Source organism: Oxyura jamaicensis, chromosome 4 (genome assembly GCF_011077185.1).
Source record: "Oxyura jamaicensis isolate SHBP4307 breed ruddy duck chromosome 4, BPBGC_Ojam_1.0, whole genome shotgun sequence".
In the NCBI taxonomy this organism is placed as follows: Eukaryota; Metazoa; Chordata; class Aves; order Anseriformes; family Anatidae; genus Oxyura; species Oxyura jamaicensis.
Window position 1 is genome coordinate 30,773,128 of NC_048896.1, and position 27,792 is coordinate 30,800,919.

The 27,792-nt window shown below is 37.7% G+C and overlaps 1 long non-coding RNA gene across 5 annotated transcripts in view; it reads right to left on the reverse strand.

Moving 5' to 3' along the window:
- Positions 1-27,792, reverse strand: part of LOC118165756 — a 77,973-nt gene that overhangs the window by 30,178 nt on the left and 20,003 nt on the right. For all 5 annotated transcript variants that reach the window (XR_004750229.1, XR_004750227.1, XR_004750230.1 and 2 more), the window contains exon 2: positions 2,588-2,701. This is a non-coding gene — a long non-coding RNA (uncharacterized LOC118165756). The remainder of the gene's footprint in view (positions 1-2,587; positions 2,702-27,792) is intronic.

Below are 27,792 nucleotides of genomic sequence, written 5' to 3' on the forward strand. Positions count from 1 at the left end.
CTGGCCTAAAGTCTCCAGTCTGAGTGTGATGCAGCCTGTGACACTGAAAAGTTGGGTTAAAGGATCAGATGCACCTTCATGGTCATGATTTCTGTGAAACACTTGGCTTCACTTGATCTGCTGTCTCCTTTTCTCCAATCTTTTGTTCCTTCTTTATTAAGCATATAAAAATTACAACCTATCTGCTAGCCCTAGTGCTGAATAGAACTCTGCTATGGAGTCTTTAAATCCACAGAAGCTAAATGGAAACAAGCACACATTTCATTCCACGTTCTTGCAGGCTATTACTTTCCAGAGACAACTAACCCACACTGTAGCTTAGAAACTGCTACTTTTAACAAACCTGAGCCCAGGATTGTCACCCTTCTTTACAATGAGTAGCAACACCACGAGTTAACACAGTTCACAGTCCATAAATTACAGAAATGAACTATGAGACTTCACTGATAATGAGCACAGCATTCCCTGTAACGGGTTTTCAATATTGTCTTAACAAATTGTAACTGCTTTGCAACCATCTTGTGTCCCTCCAACATGAATCACATTATAATACAATTACCCGTGCAGCTATATCGACTCTCTTCTCAATGTTGGAGGGATAAAAACAAGAAAAAAAAATAATTCTATTCTTTTACAGAACTTTTTAAACCAAAGCAGACTTAGTTGCAGCATTTTTGGCAATCCTTGCATTATATGAGCTGAAAATAATCCTGCAGTTATTGATTTCCCTACCAAGAGATAGCACTACAATACCAACACAGTCTGCTGAGTATTGGAGTCTGCTTGTTCTGTATATTGTTTATGGATAGCTGCCATTTATTTACTGAATGATTAGCCAAATAAGTGAAGCTGTTCTAGGTTCTCCAGCCTTTTAACTAAAAAGCGGCGGTTCTCTTCTTGTGGATCTTCTATCTCTGTACAGTCCTGCAACAATACAAATGCTTTCCAAGTGATATTATGTAGTGACAATTATTTTTTTCTTTACACAGAAATCAGAGTACATCCATACCATGCCTGTGCATACTCATTAAGTCAAAGAAGTCCTCAAAAAGGCAAATGCTGCATCTGCTGTCAATCATATGATTCCCTTAACTTGTCTCTTTTCATTACTTTGCTGAGGATGAAAAATAACTCCGAATGGCAAGATGGATGAGGTGATACAGTGCTTGTGGATGCTTATGTTCCAGAAATTGAAGCTGACATTTTATTCTGCACTATGCTAACCATAAAACATTATTGTTTATCCTAACTGCAGTCCAATGTCAGGCAGCAACACTTTCGGCTGCTGGGTAACAACCTTGAACATTTATGCAGAGCTAGGAAAAAAGTGATGGTGTTTGGGAATTGATTTGACAGCCTAAAATCAAGCAGCATTCTGGGAAAGTGATGCCTTTGATGTGGTCAGCTCGTGCACACCAGTGCCTCAATCTAAAGTCAGTCATTTCAGTTCTATTATATCTGAATCTGTTCCGATAAATAAATAATAAATCAATAGTCGACATATGAGTCAATAAATAGCTAGTACCCGATCACCTCATTAGTTCCTTCTCTCTCACATTATGAGAAACAGTGAGAAGGTGTGTTTTTTTTCTTTTTTTCCCCAGGCTGATAAATTTATCTTCTACATATAGAGAATCTATCCCAAACATTGATAATCCTCTGGTGATACCACTATGTTTGGGAAATCTAGATTTGAGTCTTTTCTTTTATAAGACAAAGCCGGTAGTAGAATGGCAAGACTTTTGTTTCTAAAGTGAATCCATCAATAATTTGTTTCTGAATTAAATGATAGATATGTGCATGTTCTGTACAAGTTAAATCCAAGCCAAACCAGGTCTCACCCACATTTAAGTGTTAGTCGTCACTTAGGCATGAACTGTGGCACGCAGCGTTTCAACACCTTCAGATCTGGGTTATGGAGCAGACAGGCAGCAGGGAGCTGGTGTTAGACAGCAGAAGACTGGGCCACTGGAGATTTCAATACAGGCTAAATCTGGCTTTTCTAATGACATGTGCTGTCCTTGACTAATGGTTCACTCTTTGACTAAACAGATAGGGTATCAGCAGTTCTATCTCCAGAAAAAAAAAATGCGTGTCTAAAGGTGGCAAAATGACACTGTATTCAGGACATACTCCACTTGCAAAATCACATCCAAGCAAATTAAATGAGACAATACATAGAATTATTCATATTGTACAACTGCAGACAGACAAGTACCAGCTGAAAAAGATTATCATGAACTTATCTGTACTTATTTATTCCTCAAAAATCAAAACTCACTCAGATTTTGTCCATACTAAGGAAAACAAAAGAAAAGTGCTATACAGTGTTTACATATTCCTGCAGAGAACTTGAGGAGTAGCAAATATGGGCACTGCAAAGATGTGCTTCTCTCTGAGCTCCAGCATCACAGCAAACATACAAACGCTGACATCGTGGATACATGTGTGGGCAGCTCAGCTTTAAAACTCCACTTCTGCTGCACCAAAGAGAATCATAAGAAAGCTGACGCTGGAGCTCTGGAGGTCATCTATTCCAACCTCTGAACAGAAAATGAAGAACTCAGCAGTTTGCTCAGGATCTTACCAGGCCAAGGTTTGAAAATCCTCTAAGAAGGAGATTCCACAGTTTCTTGGGCAAGCTGTTTCAGTGCCTCGCTCTCTCATACTTCCCAGCACTTCTGTGAAATGATGTTCATACCTACAATTCAGAAATAAATTTACATGAAAAATAGTTGGGCATTTCATCTGTGCCTACAAGTATTTTGATCTCAGCAACAACATGGCCACAATGTTATAAATTATACAAAAAGCAGTTACGATAACACAGTAAGAATAAGAAGCCGGTTATGAAATATCATTTTTGTCACATACTTTAATCTCTGCATCATATTTTAAGGATCATATTTCTTACAGAAGAGAATGCTCATTCTCTGCCATTCCTTTTTGATCTGTTGCCTAAAGCCCTGCATACACAGTAGTAGAATAATCCTATAGGCTCCACATAAATAACTGCTTTCCTGATATTTTTCTGAAATACATTAATAAAGTCTGTTTAGGAAGCTGGAATTTGCTATAAAGGCTTTTGAGTCTCTGCTTGACAATTAATGTTCTGAAGACTATCACCATTATGAATAGAATAAAATGCATGCTTATTCCTAGATGCAAGGATTTGTGCCTAAACTGTCCTTTTTGCATGGCAGCTCCTAATTGCAGAAAGCAGGACACCAAATTGACTGGCATTATTTAGACATTGTGCTGTTCTATGAGATGAAGATACTAGGATTGGCCCTTATGTCTTTGTTTAGTTTTACACGTTTTCCAAATTGGACTATAAAATTCCTTCTGGCATTTCACTTTTCATTAACTGTTTTTTGAACATTTGCACATTCTGTCTGTTCCAGTATAAGAGCAAATTGTTATAACGGCAGGGTTACAAATACTGGGGAATAAAAATATCCTTTGCTATCAGGACCAAATATTTGTGTATTATTTATAACATAACAAGGCTGAACAGCCTTACTACAGGTTTGCAAATGTGTCACATACCCCATACTCAGAAAAATCACTTGCTCCAAAGACTTTATTTAAGTCTAGAACATTAAATCAAAAAGTAAAATTTAAGACCAAATTTAGCAGTTTGCTTTTTAAAAGCTCAATTCAGTACGCATTACCATTCCAAAACCTTAGATATTTTTTTTTCTCTTCATATTTATTGACAAGGTATTTTTTTACCCTATCCTATCATTGCAGCCCTGTAATGATTGTCTCATAATTACCATGTATTTCCTGAGACCTAGTCTTGAACTACAATCCTATCACATCAGACTTTCTAGTAATATTCAACAGATGGTCATGAAGACACCCATTGCTGACTAGTTTTGGTCCACAGAGTTAACATAGCACCTATTTAACTCCCATGACAAGACTTCACAGGACTGAACAAGAAGTCCATCCCATACTGCCAATCCCATTATTTTCAAAGCTCCTTATAATGCCCTTAGAAGGTGTAATGAGGATGTGGATCTGCACTGGGGAGTCTGAGTTTCTCATAGGTTCAGAGACTTTTGTGACGTTAATCAATAGCAAGTTACAACAACCCTTGACCCTCCATATCTATTTTCACATGATGGCTCAGCCCCGCAGTTGTCCTTACTCCCGTCTGTTTTGAGATATGAGGTCAGATCATTATGTAATGCTCAAATCACCTTTCTCCTCTGAATCTTGGTATGAAGGATGATCCAGCTTGCAGACCAGATCAAAGTTTGGAGTTCACTTATTATGTACTTATTCATATTTATTATGAAAGTAAACGTGCTCACAGGCATTTCCCACATTTCAATGAACACCCATCGTGACTTCCCAAAGTGACCTTCACTTCATGACACTTAATCTCTTGGCTGGAGGGCTCCCTCTTTCTATCAGTATCTCTCACTTTCAGCCTTGCTTGGATCACTGACACTGATTTGCTCATACTATCACATATTAAACAAATATGAATTCCATTCAATCATATGTTTAGGAGCAAAGAAAGTAAAAGCAATAAAACAAAATAAAATTTAAATACAATACAATGCAATACTCTGGACTGAGTATCTTTGGCATGTAAGTATTATTCTGTACAGTTAACCTTTTACAATGGAACAGAATTGAGAACAGATGAAAGAAGTCTGTGGATTTTCTGAGCATGCTTTTGGAGATTCAGTATGTTGCTTCAGAGGCATAACTTTGGCCATCTCCTTGGAAGTCCGCACAATATCCCATGATCATTAGAGGTTCTGATTTACTTTTGTGGTGGAGAAAGCTAATGATTTCATGTTGGACAATGGTACAGAGAACCTTCAGGTACTGGTGTAATAACCAAGATAAGGGGTTTGATATTTCTGTTATTTACATTTCTATTAGTACTTACATCAGTGCTAAAATAGACACTTATGTGATACTGAATTCCCATCTTTCACTGAAATGAACAGGAAAAAGAGGTGCTTTATTAGTTAAAAGGAGGATGGACTGATGTAAAAATATCGGGCCTTCAGTCATTATTGTGGAGGGATACGAACTGCATTCATTAAAACAGGGTGCTGTTAATACATGCTGTAAATCTGGAAGTGTGTTGTCCCTGAGAGCTGCGGCAGGTCTGAGGAGGGATTTTACATATAAAGAAAAGAACTGACAATAAAAGGAGTGACAATATTACTTTTTACGGCGTACAGCAGGAGGAGATCTTTCTTTAGAAAACTAAAGACAAAAGCCTTCTTCTTTACGGCATATATGCCCCTAGATTTAGAAATAGCTGCATTTCAAACATTATCAAAGAAAGCGAGCATCGGTAAGCAGATAATATAGTTTGATTATAGTGAAAATATGGCAAGAGAGAAACGTACGGAAAAAATTGCTAAGAATATGAAAGACAATAAAGGGTAACTTTCAGAAATAATCCTTGTTGTATATGAAAACTGAATAGTCTGAGCTCATCTTGTACGAAATGAAGGCAAAAAATGAAAGCTTATTGCAGATCCACTTACAAGGTATTCTCTTCTTGATTCAGCATTGTGTGGTGCTATTAGGAGAGCTGCAAAGCAAAGCCTCTTTCAAAAGTTCATCCTGAAGGTGAGCATGAAGTTTCAAGTGGACAAACTCACATTTTCATCTAGACTGAAGGGATAACTGAGTGTTACATCAGAAGCCACTGGAGACCTAACTGAGATGGAAAAGGGGACAAGCCTCTGTGCGGGTACACATCAGGGGGTGTAGAGCTGGTGCTGTAGGTAGAGCTGCAGTTGGATGCAAAGCAGCGTTTGCTGCACAGAATGAAGCTTTAAAACCTTTCTAATGTAATGGGGAGGGGAACCACAGGAGTGCACAAAATTAAGAAGAAAGAAAAAGGGAAGAACTGAAAGTACAGCAAAGGAGGCCGTAATTCAAAGGGATGTGGTATCCAGATGAGCAATTTTGCTGTCATTGGCAGAAAAGGGAGGAAAGCACTGAAGAGGAGGGATATTCCAATTAGCATGTTGGTTTTGACAAAACAGTCTAGCATCTTAAAGAATATGTTTCTCTCTAAGTATTTCTTTTTTTTTTTTTGCACAGCTTTAGAACTGAAGAAGAAAGTGTGGAGGAAAATAAAATACCACTTTGGTAAAGACAGGAACAGGAAACAACAGATAAAACAAAACAGCTATTCCATGTGCTGCATTCAGGTTTAAATCTTTTAGAAATAATCGATAGTTATTTTAATAGCCACCATCACTGCTAATCACATACCTTAAAGAATTCCAGTAACGATGCTGATAGTAATTGCAGTAGCACTGCAGACGGACATAATGGAGGGGGTGTCTTTACTGATTCTATTGTAATGCAAAATAACACCTGCCATTGCTGTTCAGCAGAATCAATCCCATCAGAGACTCTTTGTTCCTCTTAGCAGAGCATTATATAGTCATAATCATTTTACAAACACTAAATATCAAAGCATATTATTAAAAAAATACCAGCATCGGCAAGACTATTCCAGATGAAGTCCAGAAAGGACAAAATAGTACTATCCAACTGCCAGCATATTACAGGATCAAGTCATTCCATCTTGGATCATTTTAATGTTTTGATTATTTAACAACATGGTAATTGTTGATGACAAGAATGTATTGTGTTCCTCCGAATTTGGCAGTAATATTACTGTGACTTTTAAAATGATCCTAAACAGTTATTTTGCTAACTAATAGATACTTTGGAATACACGCAAACCCGAGTTGCACGGTAGTAGGATGACCCAATTGTTGCTCTTCAGAACATGCAAGAAAAACTACACAATCATTACTTTTTCACCTTTTTGTAGCCCTGCTGACAATGTAGCCAGTATAAATATTTCTGCTCAATCGTTATTTGGTTTTCACCTTCCTTCTAAAACAGTCTGGAAGTGTATTATCAGTTCAAGGCAAAAGAAGAATGAGAATTTCTTGTTGTTAAGGTTATAAGAATCAAGGTGCCCCAAGGGTCATGACCAAGCTTCATGGTCAAATTGGAATCTACGGAGAATAACATGAAAGCTGGAGAAAAAGAGTTCTCAAGAGAGGAGCCCTTCAAGCAAAAATCATTCACCTAGATACAAGAAATCACCCAATTAATTTAATCTTCTCAAGTTCTTTATTTGTTTATTTTGTTTGCAACCTCTTGGTTGTTGTTTTTTGTTGTTGTTGGGCTTTTTTTTTTTTTTTTTTTGTACAAGTATTAGATCTGGCAATATCTGCACAGAATGGTACTGGCATATATAGGAGCAGAAAAGCTGCACCAGGGACTAAGACTCCTCTGTGATCAAACTTACGTTCTGCTAAGACAGCATGTTAGCCAGCCACACCTCTGGCACACTGCTGATCGCTGGGGGTTTATCTGTGGCAGGAAGAGGTGATGCAAACATCCTGACCAAAAGGAGACACCGAGACCAAAGACCTACGCAGGCTCTGGCACTTGTGTTCAGGAGCTGCGACACACCCCAGGTGAAGCAGACCTGCTTCCTGTTCTGCACATACTTTTGTTGTCCCACAAGATGTCTATTATTCAATGCTCCTACTGCAAACTGCACTTCCCAGTTCTACATACAGTCTCAGAGGGAAGCGATATCGACTGCTTGCTGCTGTAAACAGACATACAGCAAAGAAAGGATCTTGCAAAGACAATAAAGAGCCAAGTTCTGAGTTCCTTCTTCTGGGAAAAAGATTACATGGAAATCTGCATCTATAAAAAGTGTTCTAGTTTCATCACATTACTTTCCACAGAAGTAAATATGTAAAGGTGCTGAGCAATACTTGCATTTAACCCAGCTAAGCACATGGGTTCTTTTGGAAAGTATGTGCAAACATGTAGGTTCTTAGGACAAAAAGAGGGAAAAAATTCAGTATCTGGGACTACACAGAACAAAACTAATCTGCTATCAAAAAATAACTGACCAAAATAATTGAATATCATAGCTTTTCCTAAGTTAAGATACTTTATCCTGAAAAGTCTATATTCAAGCTACAGCAAAAGAAATCATACTTGAAAATTGCAGCCTTTTTTTTTAACATTGTAAAAAATGAAAGCATGGTTCAGTGAGGAGAACCCAAGCAGACTGCACTGACAGGTCATTACTTTCATACTCAGCCCTGAAATTTTGCATCTCATGAATCTGTTCACAGACCACAGTTCTGAAAAATGATTCCAATGGGAAACATGGAGAGGGGCCAAGCCAGCAAAAGTTGAAGGAAGCACGCTTCCAGAAAGCTGGTTTGTGAAATCTGTGGGCTGCCCCATTCAGGTCACAGCTCTGTCTGTCCTTCGGCCTGCTCTCCGTGCAATCACAGCAGTCAGTTGTATACTCCAGTTCCTTTACTTAGCGCTACTCCTAAAGAGCCAATTATTCTTTCTATTTTCTTAAGAAATCTGTTCATGTCCATGCTCTGCTGTTGAAACCTACCTCTCCTTGCACAGAACGTGGAAAGACAAACCAAGCAGGCCAAACAGGTGCACAGGAGATGGCATTGCTCTGGCCAGACTTGAATTTTACACATTATATATCTACACCACATTTTGTAACTGTTTATATAGGAAAGCATAAACCCTTTGCAAGGCTGCTCTCACCAGGATTTGGGGTTGTATTGCTGTTCTTTCTCTACAGAAAGCTTTGTCATTTTCTCAAAGCCGTTTTTTTTTTTTTTTTTTTAAAATTTTAAAAAATTAATTTTTTTTCGATAAAGAAATATGTAGTTGAAATGTAGCTAATTAAAGAGACAGATACAAAATATTGTCACAAGGTTAAAGGTCCCCACTCTGCCCAACAGCACAAAGAGGTTGTACTTAACATCAATTTCAAAATGTGAGTTTCTGAAAAAAATCATCTACTTAAAAAAATATAAAATACTAGCTGCTCTATTTTCATTTACAGATTCATTTGGGAAAACAACAACAACAAAAAAAACTTAAATTTCTATGTGATTAAAAATATTTGCTGTCATGTCAATGTGCACATTTCCCAAGTGCAGCTGAATGCAAAGCACTCTTTCCCCAGCAGCGCTACGCTTGACAAAAAGTATATCCATTAACCTGGTGGCTGAGAATATTTGCAACTTCTTTTGTTCCTGTTGACAGATTCTTACCAGTTTTTATGTCAGAGATTCTTTGCAAAGTACTGTTTGTTCTGCTCAGTTTTGATTTCGCCTTTGGACTCTAACATTATTGCTTTCCTGACAGCTGATCTCCATTTCCCTTTAAGCGCAAGGATCCATCTATTTGGTGTCAGGGAATGATCCTCCACAGCTTGTTACACCTTCCCACTTAGCATCTTCTAATACACACGTTGTCATATTAAAATTTTGACTTCTCTGTACTTAATCCTGTGTGTATTTAATTTATTTTTTAACAATTTTTTAACTATTACCCTTGACCTGTGATTTGGACAACTTCTTTCACAGAGTGGTGAGCCAGCACGGAGCTCTGGCTCATACCCCGATGCAGTGGCCCCATCAGCATTCCCTTTGTACCCACCACATACCCCGGCAAAGCAAAGGGAGGAACACCCACCCTTCTGTGTGCTGGGGCACCAAGTAGCTTGGCAAGTACACATGAGGGTGACTTGTGCCCTGCAGACACATTAACCAACCTGCACAGAGTTGCAGGTGCCACAGGTGAGGCAATCAAAAATGATAAAAGAAGACAAAAGCAGAACCGGGGATACCAAACAAATTTTTGAAACTCCAGTTCACTTTTCTAGCTCCTCACAAACTTTGCCTTTGCCTTTCCCTGTATGGAAGCGTTCGTGTACTCCTGCACAGAGTCTCTAGAAAGGACTCTGAGACAGTAAACATTGCTGCTTTGCTGAGCTGATAGAACCATGGGCACAGACCAAGAAGATACTCTTTAAGGGGTGTGAGCACAACTGTAATTTGCGTTCACTGTGAAACTATATGACATTGGGAATGCTCTCTCAGTAGCACGCCCGGCCATTTGCTGACTCTGGCCTGCCTGTGAATATCGCTGTGCTTGTTAAAACCACAGCGCTGAGCTAAGCGTGCTGCGCCTTGACCATCTGGCTCTGTAGCAGGAAGGCCACGTTAGCACTCCCTGCCTTCCCATCCCAGGATTTCAATTGGAGGTGGCCTCCTGATTTCTTTAAAACTCATAATACCTGTCTTTTGTTGAGCATTTTGTATCCTTGTAATTCTCAATGCACACACACAAAACTTGCTATCAACCCCTTCATGACATTTGCTATCTATCTTTGCTGATATTTTCATCTATGCTATGCTCGTGTTGTCCGGTCTTTGCAGCCAAAATAATAAATGACTGATCACAGATCTTTAGTTACTTTTTTTGGCCAGCGGTATATAATGACAGTGACACTGATGGCTTACTTAGCGAAACAATACAGTTTGCTTATTGCTATTTAGTAACTTTCTGGTTTTGAAGACAATTCTGTTACCTAGTGTTTCAAACAATTGTTTCATTACACATCTGTTAACGCAAGCATAAGTGTGGAATATTAACATTAACAAATACTTTGAGCTGAAGTTTCCATAGTAACTCCCATCTATTGCCTTGTGTGCTTATGTGCTCTAATTTATGCAGCCTTAACATCCTCTGTCTGCTATTTTATCTACTGGCAGCAAGTAAATAAAAAGAGAAAAATTGTTATCATTTCTATAGTCAGGCACTCCAAAATATGGTAGGAGAGCCGAATACCCATACACACATATCTTTAGATAAACAGAATTTCTCATTATGATCATACATACTCAGTATGCAACATTAAAATAAACTCTTTTGCTTAAAGCCAGATTAAGACAATGGTTTCTGTTATTGCTGGCATGAAGTCTTACTGCAGCTGTAGGTCCTTAAAATGGTAGAGAAATTTCCCCTTATCAGCATTCAGCAGAACTGCCGTGTTACCCTACAGGGGCCATGCCATGCTTTCTCTTCTTTGCTCTGAGGAACAGGAGGGTAGAGAGGCAAGAGGGTATGGCTCGTGATTCACAAAGAGGCACGGGCAAGTCTTTTTGGGGCTTTCAGGCTGCTTTGGTATCCAAAGGGCCAGTGAGCTTTCATCCCACACGAGTATCTAAGGCTGCAGACATTTTTTTCTGAAGTCCTGGGAAAAAACAAACTTATGCAAATGGAAAACTGCAATGGAATTAATCTAATGTTAAGGATCCGCATAGGACAGTGAAGGACCAAGACTTGTAGTGTGAGAGAGGAGTGGATTCCCACTTGTGCTTACATACTGACAGTGCAGTGGGACTCCAATCCTGATTTTCTGAATTTCTCCACCATAAAAATTGATATGTTTCTACTAGTCAGCTAACACTCAATTGACTTACAGGGTATTTAAGGAATGTCAAAGATCTGCCTATTTGCTAAAAAAAAGTATAGATCTACATATCTTGGGAGACAGAAAAACTTGAAGGATGTTTTTAAGTGACTACAATGATATAAGTTACTACAATGATATAAGATTTGCTAAATAGTGTATCTACCCTATTATTAGCCTTATGTTGTCATGAACAAGAAAGAAAAGAAAAGGAAGCAAGCATGTAAAAGAATAACATGAAGAAAATCAAATGAACCTGACAGGGTACGTATTTCTAAGCCCAAATAATTGAAAGGGAAAATAAACAGAAAACAAAACCAAAATAAACAAACTAAATAAATTAATCAACATGCTTTCTGTATTTCTAAGAGTGCTGAGGTAAATTTTTACTGAAACAAGTAATGTTATTTTTAGGTTTTGGAAATGAAAGTCTTTTCACTGGTGTTACCTAATTTGTATAGAATCACAGAATCATTAAGGCTGGAGAAGACTTCCAAGATTATCTGCTCCAACCATCCCCTACATATATTTTTATGTACTTTTAAAGTTTTTTAATACAACAACTGCCAGAAGAGGGGTGGAGAGACTAAGATTTTTTCTAGTTACAATTGTGGTAGAAAACCAACAAATGATTAGAAGAGCTATTTAAGAAAAAAAGCAAAGGCCACAACCATATCATTATAGATTGATCATAAATAAGGCTGGGCTTGAAAGTAGAATAAGTAATTCTTGAGATTGAAGTTCTAGAACAAAATTTTAAAAGGACTTTTTGTAGCTCTACATGCTAGCTACACAACAAGCAGTACTTTCCGCCTTTGTTTTCAAAATAACTTTAAAGAGTAGCAGAAAAAAAAAGGCAATTTGAAGCATGGGCAGTTCATTTCTTAAACCAGAATTGTTATCTCCTGCAAACATCTAGAAAAACAAAGAAATAGAATTTGAACTTCCAGAATGCTGTAATAATGGCCAGCACCACTGATTGACCCTGATTTGAGATTCCATCCATTTCTAGTGACTGTAATGAAAATGAACATATGCCTTTCATATACAAGAATTCCAGGAGAGAATTTTACGATTGTCTGATGCAAAAGGTTCCCCATTAAGTGCCTCAGTGAACTAAATTTTGTTGACAAACCAATACATTGTGCATTTCTTTACTGACAGAGTTCTGTGATTGCATTTACAGCCCGCAAAAGTCGAAAAAAATGTAAGTTACAGCATGATGTATATGCCTATACTTCTCTTTGTAGCTTTCTTTATTACCACCAATGTACACTTGAATGGCATGTTCTTTGTGGTAATAAATTGTCTGAATTTATAAGACTGGATCTACTGAATCTGAATTGTTACTCACACTTATCTTCAGAAAAAAAAGGATAAGGGGAACAGCAATAAATTAATTCTGAATGGTATACTCAAGGCCTGCAACAAAGAAGCACGCTCCTTCATACTGTTTTGAATTGCATAGTTGATATACAGCCAAATCTTCAATCAGAAAGATGTTAATTTTGTAGAGGGGCACACAGATGAGCTCATGAGTGAAGAGGTATCAGGAACCATTTTCAATCAAGCACTGATGAGGGCAATCCAGCCCACAAACTTCCTGTTGCAAACTTTCTATTACTTTTTAGACAGTTTTCTGAAAAATGAATCTCTCATCATTTAGGATGTGATTCATAGCAGGTGCATTATTAACAGGGAGGTGTGTTTCCAATTCAGAGCATTACAGGCATGATGACACACAAAGTTGTATGCCATTGATGAAGGAAGGCAAAAGTAACGATGCCTAGATAGAGAACATACCTCAGGTGAAGCAAAAGTGCAAAATTTAGCATTAATCCTATAAAATCACTTCTGTCAGGCAGTTAGGTTCAGAAACAGAACCCTAAACAGTAGTTACAAATTGCTGTTTTTATACCACATTTTAATAAACTCATACAAAATGAATTTGAAAAGACTATAGTCTAGGAGAACCTTCAGTTAGGCAGATTATCTCTAAATTTTTGCATATAGAATTGAACACTGCAGAAATAACATTAGATTTTCTTCAAAGAAACAGAATTGTCTGTTAATAGTAAGACACATGGATTCATTGCTTAACCCTAGGTATTTTTCAAAGTATTTCTTCAGCAACAGGTTTTGAAAGGGCCCGTTTGGAGAAGCATCTTCTGGCACAAATGAGTACAGCAAAAGAGCTTGTCAAAATAGAGAGGATACGCATTTCCAAAAAGATGCATAGATTTGGTAAATAAGTAAATGTTGAATGTGCACAGAGAAACGTTGGTACTAATTTCCCCATTGTTCAGTTCCAAAGTGTCTTAACTTGCATGACAAGGAAGCAGGGGAAAAATTATTACATTTTCCTCTTCACAAATCTGTGGCGCAGGGCGGGGGGGAAGCAAACTATTTTCCCTGTTGCTTTCAAAGGCCGTATACCTTTTTGCGTAATACCAATCATTATGTCTGAGACTGCTGATCACATGAAAATATCTTTCCTCCTGCCAAGCATTTTCGTCTTTCAGAACTGTCACTTGATTCTGTGCTCAATTTAAAGCACTCAACAAATATTTGCTGAACTTCCCCACAGCTTTCTATCTCCACACTGATCACACAAAAACAATTTTCTTCCAACAATCCCATGGATGCAGTCTTATCATAAAGTTCCTAAATATCATATTGAGCAAATTCCATTATTTTCCCCCCCAACATTGCTACAGTTTGCATATCATATATTCATAGCTAAGTGCTACAGATAAAAACAAATGAGCTCTGCTGATGTACATGAGCCAGTTTGTTGCAACAATAAATCCCTTTTAAAAATATTTAATAAAACTCTTACTAAGACTTATTGCAAGCAAAGAATAATACTATTTACAGACAAAATGCAAAACATTTAGTTGGAGATCTGTTCTGGAAAGATTACTTGTGAACGACATTTTCATAATTTTACATAATTAAAAGTGTATGAAAAATTTAAACAGCCATGTAATCATAAATCAGCATATTTTGACCTTGAGCACATGACCTTATACATATGCAGTCCTTATACAGAACATAAACAACTTGCTCTAACACATTCTAGTGCAAACAGTAGGAAATATCTGATTATGTACAAATTTCATTGTTCCAAGGTTAGCTGTCCTGCAGGATATGATGATGATGATAACAAGGATGCACATATGAATGATGCTGCAATCTCCGAAAAGCATGAGACCAGGATATAGTTTTTCATAGGTGCCTTTATCTCTTTGTCCTCCTTGGTATTCAGTGGTCACAATGATGCATAGAATCATTAAAGTTGGAAAAGACCTCCAAAATCATCTGGCCCAACCATCGCCCTACTGCCTCAGACTTGAAGTTAGGTCTGTGTGTAAATAATCTGCTGAATGGCCTTCGTACCGTATATTTGCTTGAATTCACTTGTATTTTCTTTACTCTATCTCACAGTAGACAGAAAGTGGTCTGAAGCTAGAGACTTGTCACATTTGTTGACAGATTTTTTTGAAGAAGCATTCGTAAACAGTTTACAGAAGTTTAATGAAGCATTAATCTTTAAGAGTGCAGGTCCTCAAACACTATGGATTGTTGCATAAGCTACTAAATCAATGGGTTGCTTGCTACAGGAAGTATTTTTGTAACAGGACGGTCAGAATGTCATAACACAGCATGAGATGCATTTGATATGCATTAGGTTCTCTGTTACTATAAAATTAGCCCTGCTCATTTCTTGTAGTAGTCTAACTCCTCTGTGCTCCTCATATGGTAAACCAACCATGCAGTAATTTAATCTGTAAGGAGATGCCTATACAGCACAAAGTATAATCCTGCAGAAGGAGCCAAATTTCAGAAGATACGCACAGCTTGGCCTTCTGCCAGGGTTTATCAGCAATGTAAGGAGCCCAGGAGAAATGCTGCTATACTGTTCCTAACACTCAAATTACTCATTCACATTATATCCCGCTAACCCTTCAGGAACTTTATAAACATGCTCCTAATATAAACGAAGAGACTAGGTGGCTGTTTAATACCACAGCATTTTGAACGGTGTGGGGATGGCCAGGAAACCCACATGCTATAAAGTGCCTTTTGCTCACTTGCTTTGGAGTTCATCTGACATCACAAGCTTCCCTGAAAATACTGAGAGGCTGATGCTTTCAGGGTGTGGAAAGTCATGGGGTTACCAATGCATTATCTCGCACGGACATGATATAAGGTATGCAAAATACAGAAACCCTACCTGCAGCTCTGCTAGACAACTGCCATTAGGAAAAAAAAAATACAGACTTAAATTTAACCTTAGCATATAGTATGTACAGTATGTTTTAACTTTAAGTGATGTCTTATATAGGTTGTCTACTGCAGGTGTGGGGGTAAGTCTCTGCTTTGGTCGGTTAGAGGTGCAGTTCAGCTCAGCCTGAACTATGCAAAGAGCAGTTTCGTGGCATTTCTTGCCCAGAGCACGTGATAGATCTGTAAACTGCAATGCTGGGACTTCAACAAGAAATGCAGGTCCACAGCAAATTCCCCACTGAATACTGAGGATAACGCATCGGTGGAAAGCTTTTATCACAGTAGTCAGGGGAGGCAGATGTGTTTTCAGCCAGGAAAAAAAAAAAAAAAAAAAAATCTAACCTACACCAAAATACTGTGGATCACTCCTGAACCCTGAGAGCTCTCAGGGAATGTATCACAATGCTTCCAATCTTTCATCCTTTTTCATAGCACAAAAACATAGAAGAACAAATTATGTTCATAAACTAGTGAACCAATGAAATCACACAAAATGAGGAAAGAAAACTGGAAGATTATTTTGGCAGCAAGCTGACTCCTTCAGAGCTCTTTTTGTGCTATACTGAGTCTAAAGAGAAAACTCGCTGATTTGTTGTAAGATGCAGTTCTGTGTACACTAGCATTTTATGCAAATTTTAGAGATCCCCAGGGAAAAGTTATCTGCCAATTCAGAAAGCACTTCTAATTAATTAAAAACCTTTTGTTTCTATGTTCTTAATGCATTTTCTGTAACATTTTCATGCTAAGGTTTATTCAATTATATATGAAAACCATTATTCAAAAGAAACTTTGATGAGAATTTTCAACACAAGACTCACGTTTCAGCTCTGATGTCTCCATTCAGACAGCCAAACAACTAGCTTCAATTTGTCAAAAGTGCAGAGCACTGAGAAGTTTCAAATGACCTCATAAGAACACCTTACTAAAGCCAGACTGAAGGTCCATCTAGCCCTGCAGGCTGCTGTAGCAGGTGCCGAATAAAACCTGAGGAAGTTACAGCACAGGCATACATGGTTCCTCTCCTGAGTACCCCCCACACCCCCACTATGCAGCAGCTGTAGCTCAAGACTCATCAGGAAACAGATTCCCCCAAAGGACTGGATCCTGTTTTACTGGGTCTCAAAGTGATGAGAGAAAGTGTAAAGGAATGAGGTCTTGGAAGACTGTGTGTCATAAACGCTTCTACACATGCATCTCCTCTAGCATTATATACACATCCTCTCTTTCGCAGCTTTCTTAAAGATTTACTTTCAGTTTATGAGCATTACATGGAACCTTCTCTTTTCACTTACTAAATAGATTGAAGAACAATAATCCTTTATTAACCATCCCCATAAAGTAGACAATCAAAGTCCCATCCCCAACAATGACATAATGCCAGTAAAAGTTATATTACCTAAAATAACCTAGGCATAAACACGTCCTGGCTCGAACAACAAACTCACCTAAGCATTAAATAATTCTAAAAAAATTTAAGTAAACATTGAACATTTTTAAAGCTACAGCCATGCCTGAGATAAAATGGCAACCTGGGATGTGATGAAGTCAGTATTAATGTTGCCAAACTGCTCTATTATCAAAGAGGAAAGAATACTTTAAGCCAAGAGAATTACAAAACAGGACTGACAGACGGAGTGAGAATTTATACTTCATGTTTCCACACACATAACTTCCCAAATTGGTGTGCTACAGGAAAAATGTAATACAAGAGGGAAGAAGCTAGTTGTTTATCAGTCTAGGGTTCCTGTAGTTATTTATTTCTCCTTCACTCCCTTTCACTGCCTCCTCTGAAACAGTCCTGAATCTTTAGTTGCAAAGATGAGCTAGAATACTAAAACTAAAAAACAAACAAGACAACCTTGCAGGTTTCTGGAGCTGTTCCCTGGCTACATTCACATTCCTCCACCGTAATGTAAAGATATTGTATGAAATATAATAGGAATGATTTTATTATGATAAGCATGTGAAACAATGAAGGTCAAGAGAACAAATCTTTGAGTTCCACTTCATGATTCAGATCAATCATGACTTCAAAAACATTCAGGAATCTCATGGGTATTTTTACACTGCTGTAAAGATTAAAATACTGTTTAGAGTTAAGGCTCACGAGTACTGAAACTGTATCAGTGAACCCTAGGGGTTATTACATATCATGTACCACTGCCGCCCACATGTAAGGTCTAGTTCAGGAAAAGCCCCCTGGATTAAGCTTAATAAATTCTCTCTTCTGTCCTAGCAAACATGTTTTCTAGAAGAACAGACTTTAATTAATTTCTTAGAGGATTTTCATACACTGAAAACAACATCTAGTTTCAGAAGTGCAACAGATATTAAGACAATAATAAAACATTCAGAACAAGTAAAACCTGCTTTATATTCCTCGCTCACCAGCATCCATCCTGAATTGAAGCTGTGAGCTCTCAACTCTGGGTTAGAGTGTGAAAGGGTAACAACCATGAGAACATTATTCTATTTTTTAAAACACGTTTGGTCACCAGTCTGAAGATGGCAATTGCTGTAATTTGATCAGAAAGCCTGGGTAGCTGTTTTTATTGTTTTAATCACATGAATTGCTCTTCCCTATCTAATTATTTGTATACAAAAATGTACTATAACAAAGATGCAAGAAGAGCTTCTCCATAGTTACTTTGTTCTGCAATCTATTACATTAAAATTGAATATTTTAGGCAGATTTTCAAGCAGCTGGTTCAAAACCAAGCAGCTCAGGGGAAGTGACATCACACTGCCTCAATATAGTGGCCGTAACATTTAATATGGCTTGGTCTCACTTCCATGAAACACCCATTAAACATTATAACGTCCCCTTCTTGAAGGTTCATACAGTATAGGTATGAGAATTCGTGGTTATTAAGTTTCATACAAGAGGAAATAGGGGAACTTGTTCTACTGAATATACCAAGAATATTGAAAACTAATACTGGATTTAATGAAACACTATATAAAACAATATAAAAATAAGATAAATAATAACTTGTTAGCTGAAATATATAACTTGTGAATTGCCAACATAAGCAACACAAACTTTAAAAATGGACTTTTTCTACAGACAGCAAAAGTATTCCGTGGAAGCCTTTCAGAAACCAACTACACCCACTCTACGTAACCTGGAGCTGTATTTGGCAGTAGAGGATACCTGAGCACAGTGATCAAGGATGTAGACTTGTCAAGCAAGCAATTTCCATTCCAGCTACAACCGTCTAAATAGCTTAAGCTTTATAGAATAAAGTGACTAAAACTCCATGTATTCATTCTGAATTAAAATCAAGACATGTCACTGGGAGAGAATTTGCAGAAATTCCTTAGATTTATTATTATTATTTTTTTTCAAAATAAGACGTAGCTGGAATTCCTTAATAGGAATTAAAAGAAATAAATACAGAAATATCTCCATTGATTCTGTAGGTAAGTACACACATACAAGATGCATTTGTGACTTTTAAGCTTCTGTGAATCTGGCAAAACAGAACAAATCTTGCCTCGTGCTTTCACATATAAACCTGCAGAATGCAAGACATGCAGGTATCTGTACCTCTATTAAAAATTAAGGAAGCTGAGAGGAGATACCTTAAGAGGATTTCTCAAGGTCACACACAGCCAGAAACAGCCTGCCAGCAGATTGCCTACTAAGCCCAGAAAGAAAGGCAACACACAGGCATGCACACACATCCATACATGCAAGTTTTCAAAATGACTTTACATATATTTCTTTTAATTCCAGAACAATCTGACATTTGCAGGCATGACGCTAAGGAGAGAGAATCAGTTTTCAGACTAACAATCAAACTGGGGTTGAATGCTGAACTCACTAAAGCCTTGGGTGAAGTGCACAACCAACCCAGCAGACGTGTCCAGTCCCCAAAATGTGCAGTCTGGCGTACAGCATAGCGTGCTCATCGGTACTGGCACTGATACAGGAAGAACATTTTGCTTCAAACCCCATCCTTCGCACAGCTAATAAATGAGATAGTATCTTGGATTTTCCACCATCCATTTCCAACAGTCAAACAGCTTAGGAGGAAGCCACTATGGGAAGTCCATAAGTCAAATATTTTATTTGCCTTTTACAAACAAAAAGCAAGTTGAAAGGGTAATTCTTTAAGTGTGAAACACAATGCAAGTTAACATTAATTACTAATATAAAAGCATATTCTTAAGACATAAGACATGATTGAGGTCATACATTATAATGATTAACGACTGTTTTCCAGAAAGCATTCACTGTGCTTGTAAAATTATGTTCATCTGTGAATTAATTAATCTAAAAGCTTTATGAAAACATAAAAGGACAATAATCAGGAAATCAGGTTAGCAGTTTACTCTAATTTGTTCAAAGATAATTTGTATAACTGATTAGTTTGAGAGCAATTACTGAGCTGGCAAAGCCTTCAAACAAGAACCAGCTTAAGAATGGCAGATTTGTAATTGGTTTGTATTCATCTTCCCAGCAAATTTATTTGCAAAATAATAGCCAAAATTGCTGTTCCATTTTCTAGTATATGAAGGAAACAATTTATATTATGCATATGCAAAAATATGTGCTCCGAATACTCCCTACTATCAGCCTATGGCTTCAACTACATACTTAAACCAGCTTGCACTTCAGCTTGGTTTGGGGGCAGCCTAAAAAACGCCCCAGACAACGCTGTGCATCCACCCACTTTGTCTCAGAAATCATTCTAGGACCTCCAGAGGTAACATGCAGGAGGATTTTAGTGGTCTTTACTTTTTCCTCCAGGAGGTGCAGCGATGACCAAGATGTCATCAGAACAAAAGCTCATGAGGACCTCGAAGAGCCCTCTTCGCTCTCCCTGCTCTTCCCTACCAAGCAAAGTAAACAGTGCCACTAGTGAAACCATACTGGCAAACTGGCAGTCTGCAGGGGAGGCAGGTGGATCTCATTCCCATCCCCTCATACCCATGCCCTCCCCAGGGGTCTCTAGCTGCTCAAATTATTTATACCAAGAATGTTTTTATTTGCATGATAAAAGCAGAGATACACCCCACTAAAATACTTACAATTGAATTTGCAACAGTGATGCCTTCTACTTGTGGGAGGTTGGAAAGTAAGTTTACCTACAATACTACATAAAATACTTAATGGGCCATGTGTGGCCGGCAGCATCACAGATGGGAATTTACCTAGCAAGGCAGGGATTGGAGTAGCATGAGATTTCAGAGACTTTTGCCATTCTTATCTCTGGTCATTAACGCTTACAATCCCACTTCATACAGCTTGTCACAGCTGCACGTCACCCTCCCTATCCTACTGAAGGGGAAAAAATGCAGTTCTGATCTGCTAAACAGTCTTGAGACACGATTCAAATTCACTCTCAGTCATTAGCACCACTCAGCAACTACCAAAATTAATTCCCCACAGAAGAGAATACCTTCTACCCAGATTTGTGACACTCTGTCCCTCCATCTCATCAAATCCTTTGCATTTCTGAAATTAAATACAGAACGCTACTGCTCCGACGTAAGCACCTACGTGCATACAGGCCTACTTCACCTTCTGTATTACAGAAAGAGCTACAGATGATCAAAACTGGAGTGAGATTTTTAGTGAAAATGCACCCAAAAAAAAGAGGAAAGAAAACATTTCAATTCAAGAGATGTGTTGCTTATTTGACGTTACCGTTATAATGGAGCATCAAATATATTATAGCAGAAAACCCAGAACACAAAGAGTGCCAAAGGCAGAGTTGTTCAGTCACAGTCCATGAATATTAAGTCCTAGGTGTATCAGCAAACCTCGTAACTCAAACTGACAAAGGACTTGCATATGGGTGATGTGACCTCTGACCAGCAGCACGAGAATATTACTATCTAGGAACTTGATGAGTCAGAAAATCCAGGGTCAGCTCTAATCACATTTCAATATCTTTTAGCTTCTGGTGCATGCTTACATTTAAGCTTGAATACACAGCTTTTCTGAATCAGGAGTTGGTATGATTTATCAATTCCAAGCAGGGATACAGGTGAAAAGAGAGAAGTTATTTCTTTGGGGAAATTTCTTTTGGCGCGAGATGAAATACAGAATTACCAAATGTGAGGCAATACACAGTAAACAAAGTAATATGAACTACTCGTGCTGCTTAAGTTGTATTACATCAGGCTCAAAACATGTACAAATGTTTTGGTGCAGACAACTGAGAACAGTGTCAAGTGACCAATATTAGGGAGGAGAGCAAAGAAAGGTAGCATACACAGTTAATGGAAAACCCTAACTAGAGTGGCGTTTTTTAATACACATTCAGATGGACCATTATTTTGGTCAGTCAGTTGGAGAAGGAATTTTACAAGAAACAAAATCATTCAGAGAAAAACAATACAAAAGACAACATCCAAAACAAATGGATGAATTGGACAAAATATTTGAGAAGAAGCCTGGGAGAATGAACGCAGGTGGGTTTTTTGTTTGTTTGTTTTTTTAAATGGTTAATGGGAAAAGGCAAGAAATCATCAATATACATAGCCATGGGGGTTAGGAACAGAAAAGGGCTGTACTGGTTCTGGCTGGCAGGGAGTTAGCTTCCTTCATAGGAGCCCGTTTGGCTCCTGTGCGTGATTAAGTAGCATTGGTGACACCAGTGCTGTTGCTGCAAGTGCAGGAGGCTGGGGGTGGCAGGAACCTGGGGGGCACGGCCAGGACAGCTGACCAAATTGACCAAATGGGAATTTCACATCGTATAATGCCATGCTCAGCAATAAAGTGTGGGGGGAGAAAGTCTGGCAGGGCATCAGTCTGCCTGGGGAGGTGTTGCGTGATTGCCTCTGCATCACTTAACAGCAGGGTGGCTAAAAGTAAGAATCTGAAAATACAGCCAGGCTCAACAGTTGAAAGCGTTTACACTGGAAACTGCTATAAGGAATCTTTTTATTTATATAGACAGGCTTATTAATTTTTTTTTAAACTGTGATAGCAGCACAAAACATCTATAAACTGGCAATGAACATACATTTACAGAGCAAGACAACTAATCAGTTTTTTCTTTACCTTTTTTTACCAGCCCACATGACTAACATTACTTTTTATTTCTGAAGGTCAAAATCCCATTAAGGCAGAGGCAGGCACCTTTCCTCTCTGTTTGCACAGACTGATACATCGTGTCATACTACAGAATGCTCAAGGGTCAGATACAAACACTGGGGGAAAAATGTGTTTACTTTAAAGAGGCTTTGCAACAAACGATGATTTTGATTAGCAATTGGAAATGCAAGTTTTAAGATGCACTTCATTTTTCTCTCACTTGACTGATAGTTATTTTGGGTCTGGTAAAACAGATTAAGTAATAACCCATGAGAGCCACTAACTGGCTGCATCTGTAACTTTTCTGACATATTTGAGGGTATTTTGAGTAGCATTACCATGAAACCAGGGGCTCAGAGATGTACACATATACACATATTTAAATATATTTATACACATACATATAACAGACATAAATACACATATTGATGTGTGTGAATATATGAACACACACACAAAAAAGATTTACCTCATTACGTTCTTCTTGTTGCATTTGCCCTGTTCGACACTGCTACCTTTCTTCTTTACTTCTTACTCATTGCTTGAAAAGTATAAGCACGTAAGTAAACCCAAAAATTCCGTATGGAAGAAAAAAGCCATCTAAGCCCACTTATTTCAGTTGTTTGTGGCTTTGTCATTACCTAGAATAAAATGTCATCCAGATGCCAAATGGCCATCAGTGAATCTCCTTCCAAATTCTGGCTTGTCCTCATATTTTCATTTTTGTTTATCAGAATGAGATTATTTTTTTCGGACTGTACTTGTAAGTTTTCTAAACCTGAATGTTAACCTCAGCACTTGGGCTTTGGCCTGGCCGTGCCAGTCATAGCAGTGCTGCAGTGACTCAATTCAGACTAAATTTGCTCCTTATTATTTACAATCACTGCATGACTCTAGGTGAAAACAAAACAAAAGCAGCAAACAAAAAACACCACACAAATGAAACAAGAAACACTCTTGCAAGTAACTCTGTAAATAATATTCTATGCCCAAATGCACCTGGATACTGCCATGAAGAACACAAGTTCAGAATACTCTGATGTCAGAGTCATTTCGCAGTTTAGTAGTTGGGGGAGTTGGATTTTTTTTTTTTTTTGGCATTTGTTTTGCCCAGTGATGAGAAATTGGATAAGTGTCCACCTTTAAGACAACCTTAAGGATTCCAAGCTTTACACAATCGATGCCAATTTTCCTTGAGCTTACAGCCCTAAATTTGAGAGCCATGTTCCCTCTTGTTTACCCTTTATCAGTTTCATAAATAAATCAGTACAAGGCTTGGAAACTTTTCAACCTGTCGAAGCCTAGTGCTATATTACAATTCTCAAACAGTGTTATCACATTTTTACTTACATCCTCCTATGTTTTTATAATTTCTTAGTCACATATCCTGAAAAGTCTAAAATATTATTTCCAACATCATTTCCTATCATATAGTTCACTCAGAATGGTCTCCAGAAGTGTTGGCTGTTCTTTCTCGTAAGAAAAAAAAACACACAAGTAATAGCAAAATACAATCTCTGGATTTTTTAGATCAGTCTTCTCCACTGACACCACAATTATCCTTTGTTAGAGCCCATGGGAAATGGAAAGATTTAGCTTTTAGGAAAAATACCTTTCCTTCCTCTTTTTCAGTTTTCTTGGATACAGGCATTTAGCTCATAGGACTGATACCACATTGTCAGGTGAAGAAACAGATTTGGTTCCATGCCCATTGCTTCAGACAAATACATCATGTGTATTTAAAAATCCTAACTCTATTGGCTTGTTCATTAAGCAAATGAATCAATGATAAACATAAATATACTGCCTCTAAGCCACTGTAAAGCATTCCTAGAATTTTAAACATTCCATAGAGCTGTCTTCCTAAGAAATGTTTTCTGCACAAGGAAAACCTAATTTAAGAAAATTATTTTATCAATTAAAATTTCAAACTAACAGTGGACAAGATGGTGAGAGGAGAGATGGCCTACCTGCCAAGAGCATTGGTGCCAGGAGAGTAACATGGTGCAACACCATTTCTGAATAAAGGGAAAGAAGCCATCAAAAGAAACTTAGGTTGAAATCTCAAGACAAAAGTTAGAAAGGGATTATTTATCCATTATTTTATAATCACATGACAGACCCATTAAACCAACATGGGCAGTTGTGCTGAACACATTTATACAGAACATATATAACAGAAAAGAAGATAATGCAAAGCCTGAAGATGCTGAATAATATTCTAGATGATTCATTCACTGACATCTCATTTATTATTAATAAAAATGAAATTCTGTAGCAGAGCCAGCCTATGAAACTTTAACTCCTCCACAATTCAATATCCATTGGGGCTGAAGAGACATGAAGGGATCTGGCCAAGTTTTGAATATTGCTGTTGCTCTGGTTCCTGAACTAGTTTTTAGAGTCCCTTAATTCAAGGAAAAATGTTATATAAAAATTTCCCCATTAACTTAAAGTTACTTTTTGCTCAGAACTTCTGGCAATTCCAAGGTCAGTTCTGTGTAACATACGCTGCAGTTCTTCCCACACTGCTGCAGGTCACTGCTGACAGTTTGTGGTAACATACACAATATATTTATAGTTCTTTTATCACCCTGAGTGTTTATAATTAAGTCTTTTGGAAAGAAGATGAAGTCGCACTTTTTTCACACCTCATTTACTGCAACAGGAAATGTACCTAGCCTAACAATTGCTACAAGTTGTTCCATGTTTCATCAGGAATTGATTTTTTTAAAGAAAATATGGTGGGTTTTGGTTGTTGTTGTTGTTGCTGTTGTCTAACTAGTATATCTTTGGATGTATTTAATCAAATTTAATTTTAGAAGCTGAGAGAATGAGAGAAACTCCTGCAATAAGCAAGTTTCTTCCATTTGAGATCAGGTGCACTTATGTAATTCTAAACAACACACTAAGATCAGGAGACAGAAAGCAAATCTCTGTTAAAACACCAAATCTATATAGCTTTCATGTTTTATCTTATTTATCACTATTCTCTTTCAAAACACATCGTAAATATTAGAGTACATTCTCAGATCTTTTCCAAGATAGGAGCCCATTATTGTGCTGGTAAGAAAACCAAGTTATAAATAGCTTACAAACAAGACTTGCATCTGAAGTTTTGTTACAAAACTTGAACTTAAAACTCCTGATCTGTAGCCGCTTAACAGTAAAATTCCTCATCTCTCTGGTTTTATTCTGAAGAGTCATTCTAAACACTGCATTTGACTATGCGTTTTTGTATGCCAGAAGCTACTAAACAAATTCTATCCGGTTTCCGTAGATGAAAGACTCTGAGATAAAACAGCCTCTCACACACAATTTGGTCTCTTTGATTACATTTACAGGCCCTTCAGTCACTCCAAAACCCCACCAGTCTTTTACTACACCTTTCAAGCTGTGACAATTTAGATAAGTGGCATGTTAAATAGCTCATTATAAGTCCACTTCTGCACCATAGGAATTGATGGCAGTATCACCAGAGACTTCAATGATGGCTGGATTAAAGTTCAAAATGAATCATGTATACATTCATCAGAAAAAAAAATAAAATTCACACTTTCAAAACTTCTCCAAATCAGCTCGTGCTGAACCAACCTTGCTATAAATCAGGAAGAGGTGGCTGGCCAGTTTTGTACGATATTACAAAAAAGCCATTGAAATGCTACTCTTTTCATTCTGCCATTTTCATCCAAATCTCTTGTTGTGACTTATGTGACAAGCAATCATAAAGGAGTGAGAAGCCATTTCCAACAAACATAACAGAATAAAAAGAACAGGGGACAAACAAGCTTCAGAAATACCTTCTGAGACAGGCAAAATATTTATCTGCTAGAAAATGATCCTACTATGAAGCAGTAACCAGAATGCACGTAATTGAAGTTTCCTGCTTATAAGAAATCTCACACAGGCAAAGAGCGTTGGTAATTTAGTGTACAAGATGATAATCCTGTACAGTTAGAATAATGCATGGTCCAAGTGGGTATGGATTTCACTTTCTCTTACATGAAACCATGAAACCAAAGACCCAAAGTGTAGCCAACATCCCAGAGGTTATATTCTGCAGACTGTTGATGTTGTCCAGGCAACAAGAATTCCGCAAATAAATCTGTGATAAAGAATTAATACTGGGTATCTAAAAAAGTATTCAGAGATGAGATTACCTTCTATCTTAATTTACTGTCTGTGACAAATACAAACACATTTGTCTACTCACTTAGCGTGGTGTCTGTTAGGCAGGGAGTCAAAGCCCAAAGCCTTAACAACCTTCCCACAAGTCTTGCTGACATCACTTCCATGATTCAATATATTTAAAGTTCCTTTAAAAAAGTATGAATAAAATATCATAATAAAATAGGAGTATCTCTCCTTTCCTCAGCTTTCCATACAGGACACCGAACATCGTGCTCACAATACAAGCAAGTAGGTAATTCCATAGAGACTCAATTTAAGAAGAAACCTCTCTTCCTTGCAAATCCTGTTGGTGAACAGAAAGGAGAAAGGTATTCAGAAAATTCTCTGCAGAGAATTACATAAACAAGGCTTAGAGATCTGACTTAACTCTTTTCCTAAAAAATGTAGCAGTGAAGACAAGAACATCATAAGCATGTGTGTTTTTCCTATACAGTGAAGTTTGCATTTTAATCTTTCCTCTGTTGCTACAGATCTTTGTTGTGCTGACAGTGTGTTGTCATGGCAGAAAAAGCTACCATTTTCTAGACAACTCTTACATTTTATTACTGTAACGTAGTCATCTTTAATTCAGAACTACTTCTCGCACACACAAGAAAGTATTTGGAAGGTCAGGAATGAGCATTATGGGACCATATATATGTCTTCCTTTCTTGACTGTTCTTTTTTGTTTGTTTGTTTTTTATCCACTGGCTTTTTTCCTGCTGTGCATGCTATAGCATAAGTTAGAAGCTCTGGTGTAAGAAGTTAAAGAGGGTAGTTCAGCAGATTGCCTCCGTTTAACACTCCCCGGGTGACATGTAGAGCTCAGCTACCCCAACACCTTAGAGATACAACTTTTTCTAGGTGACAAAAAGGAGTTACCACAAAATAACATGCCTAGAATGCTGAAAATTACGGCTGTCTTAACATCATGGTATGGCTGTTT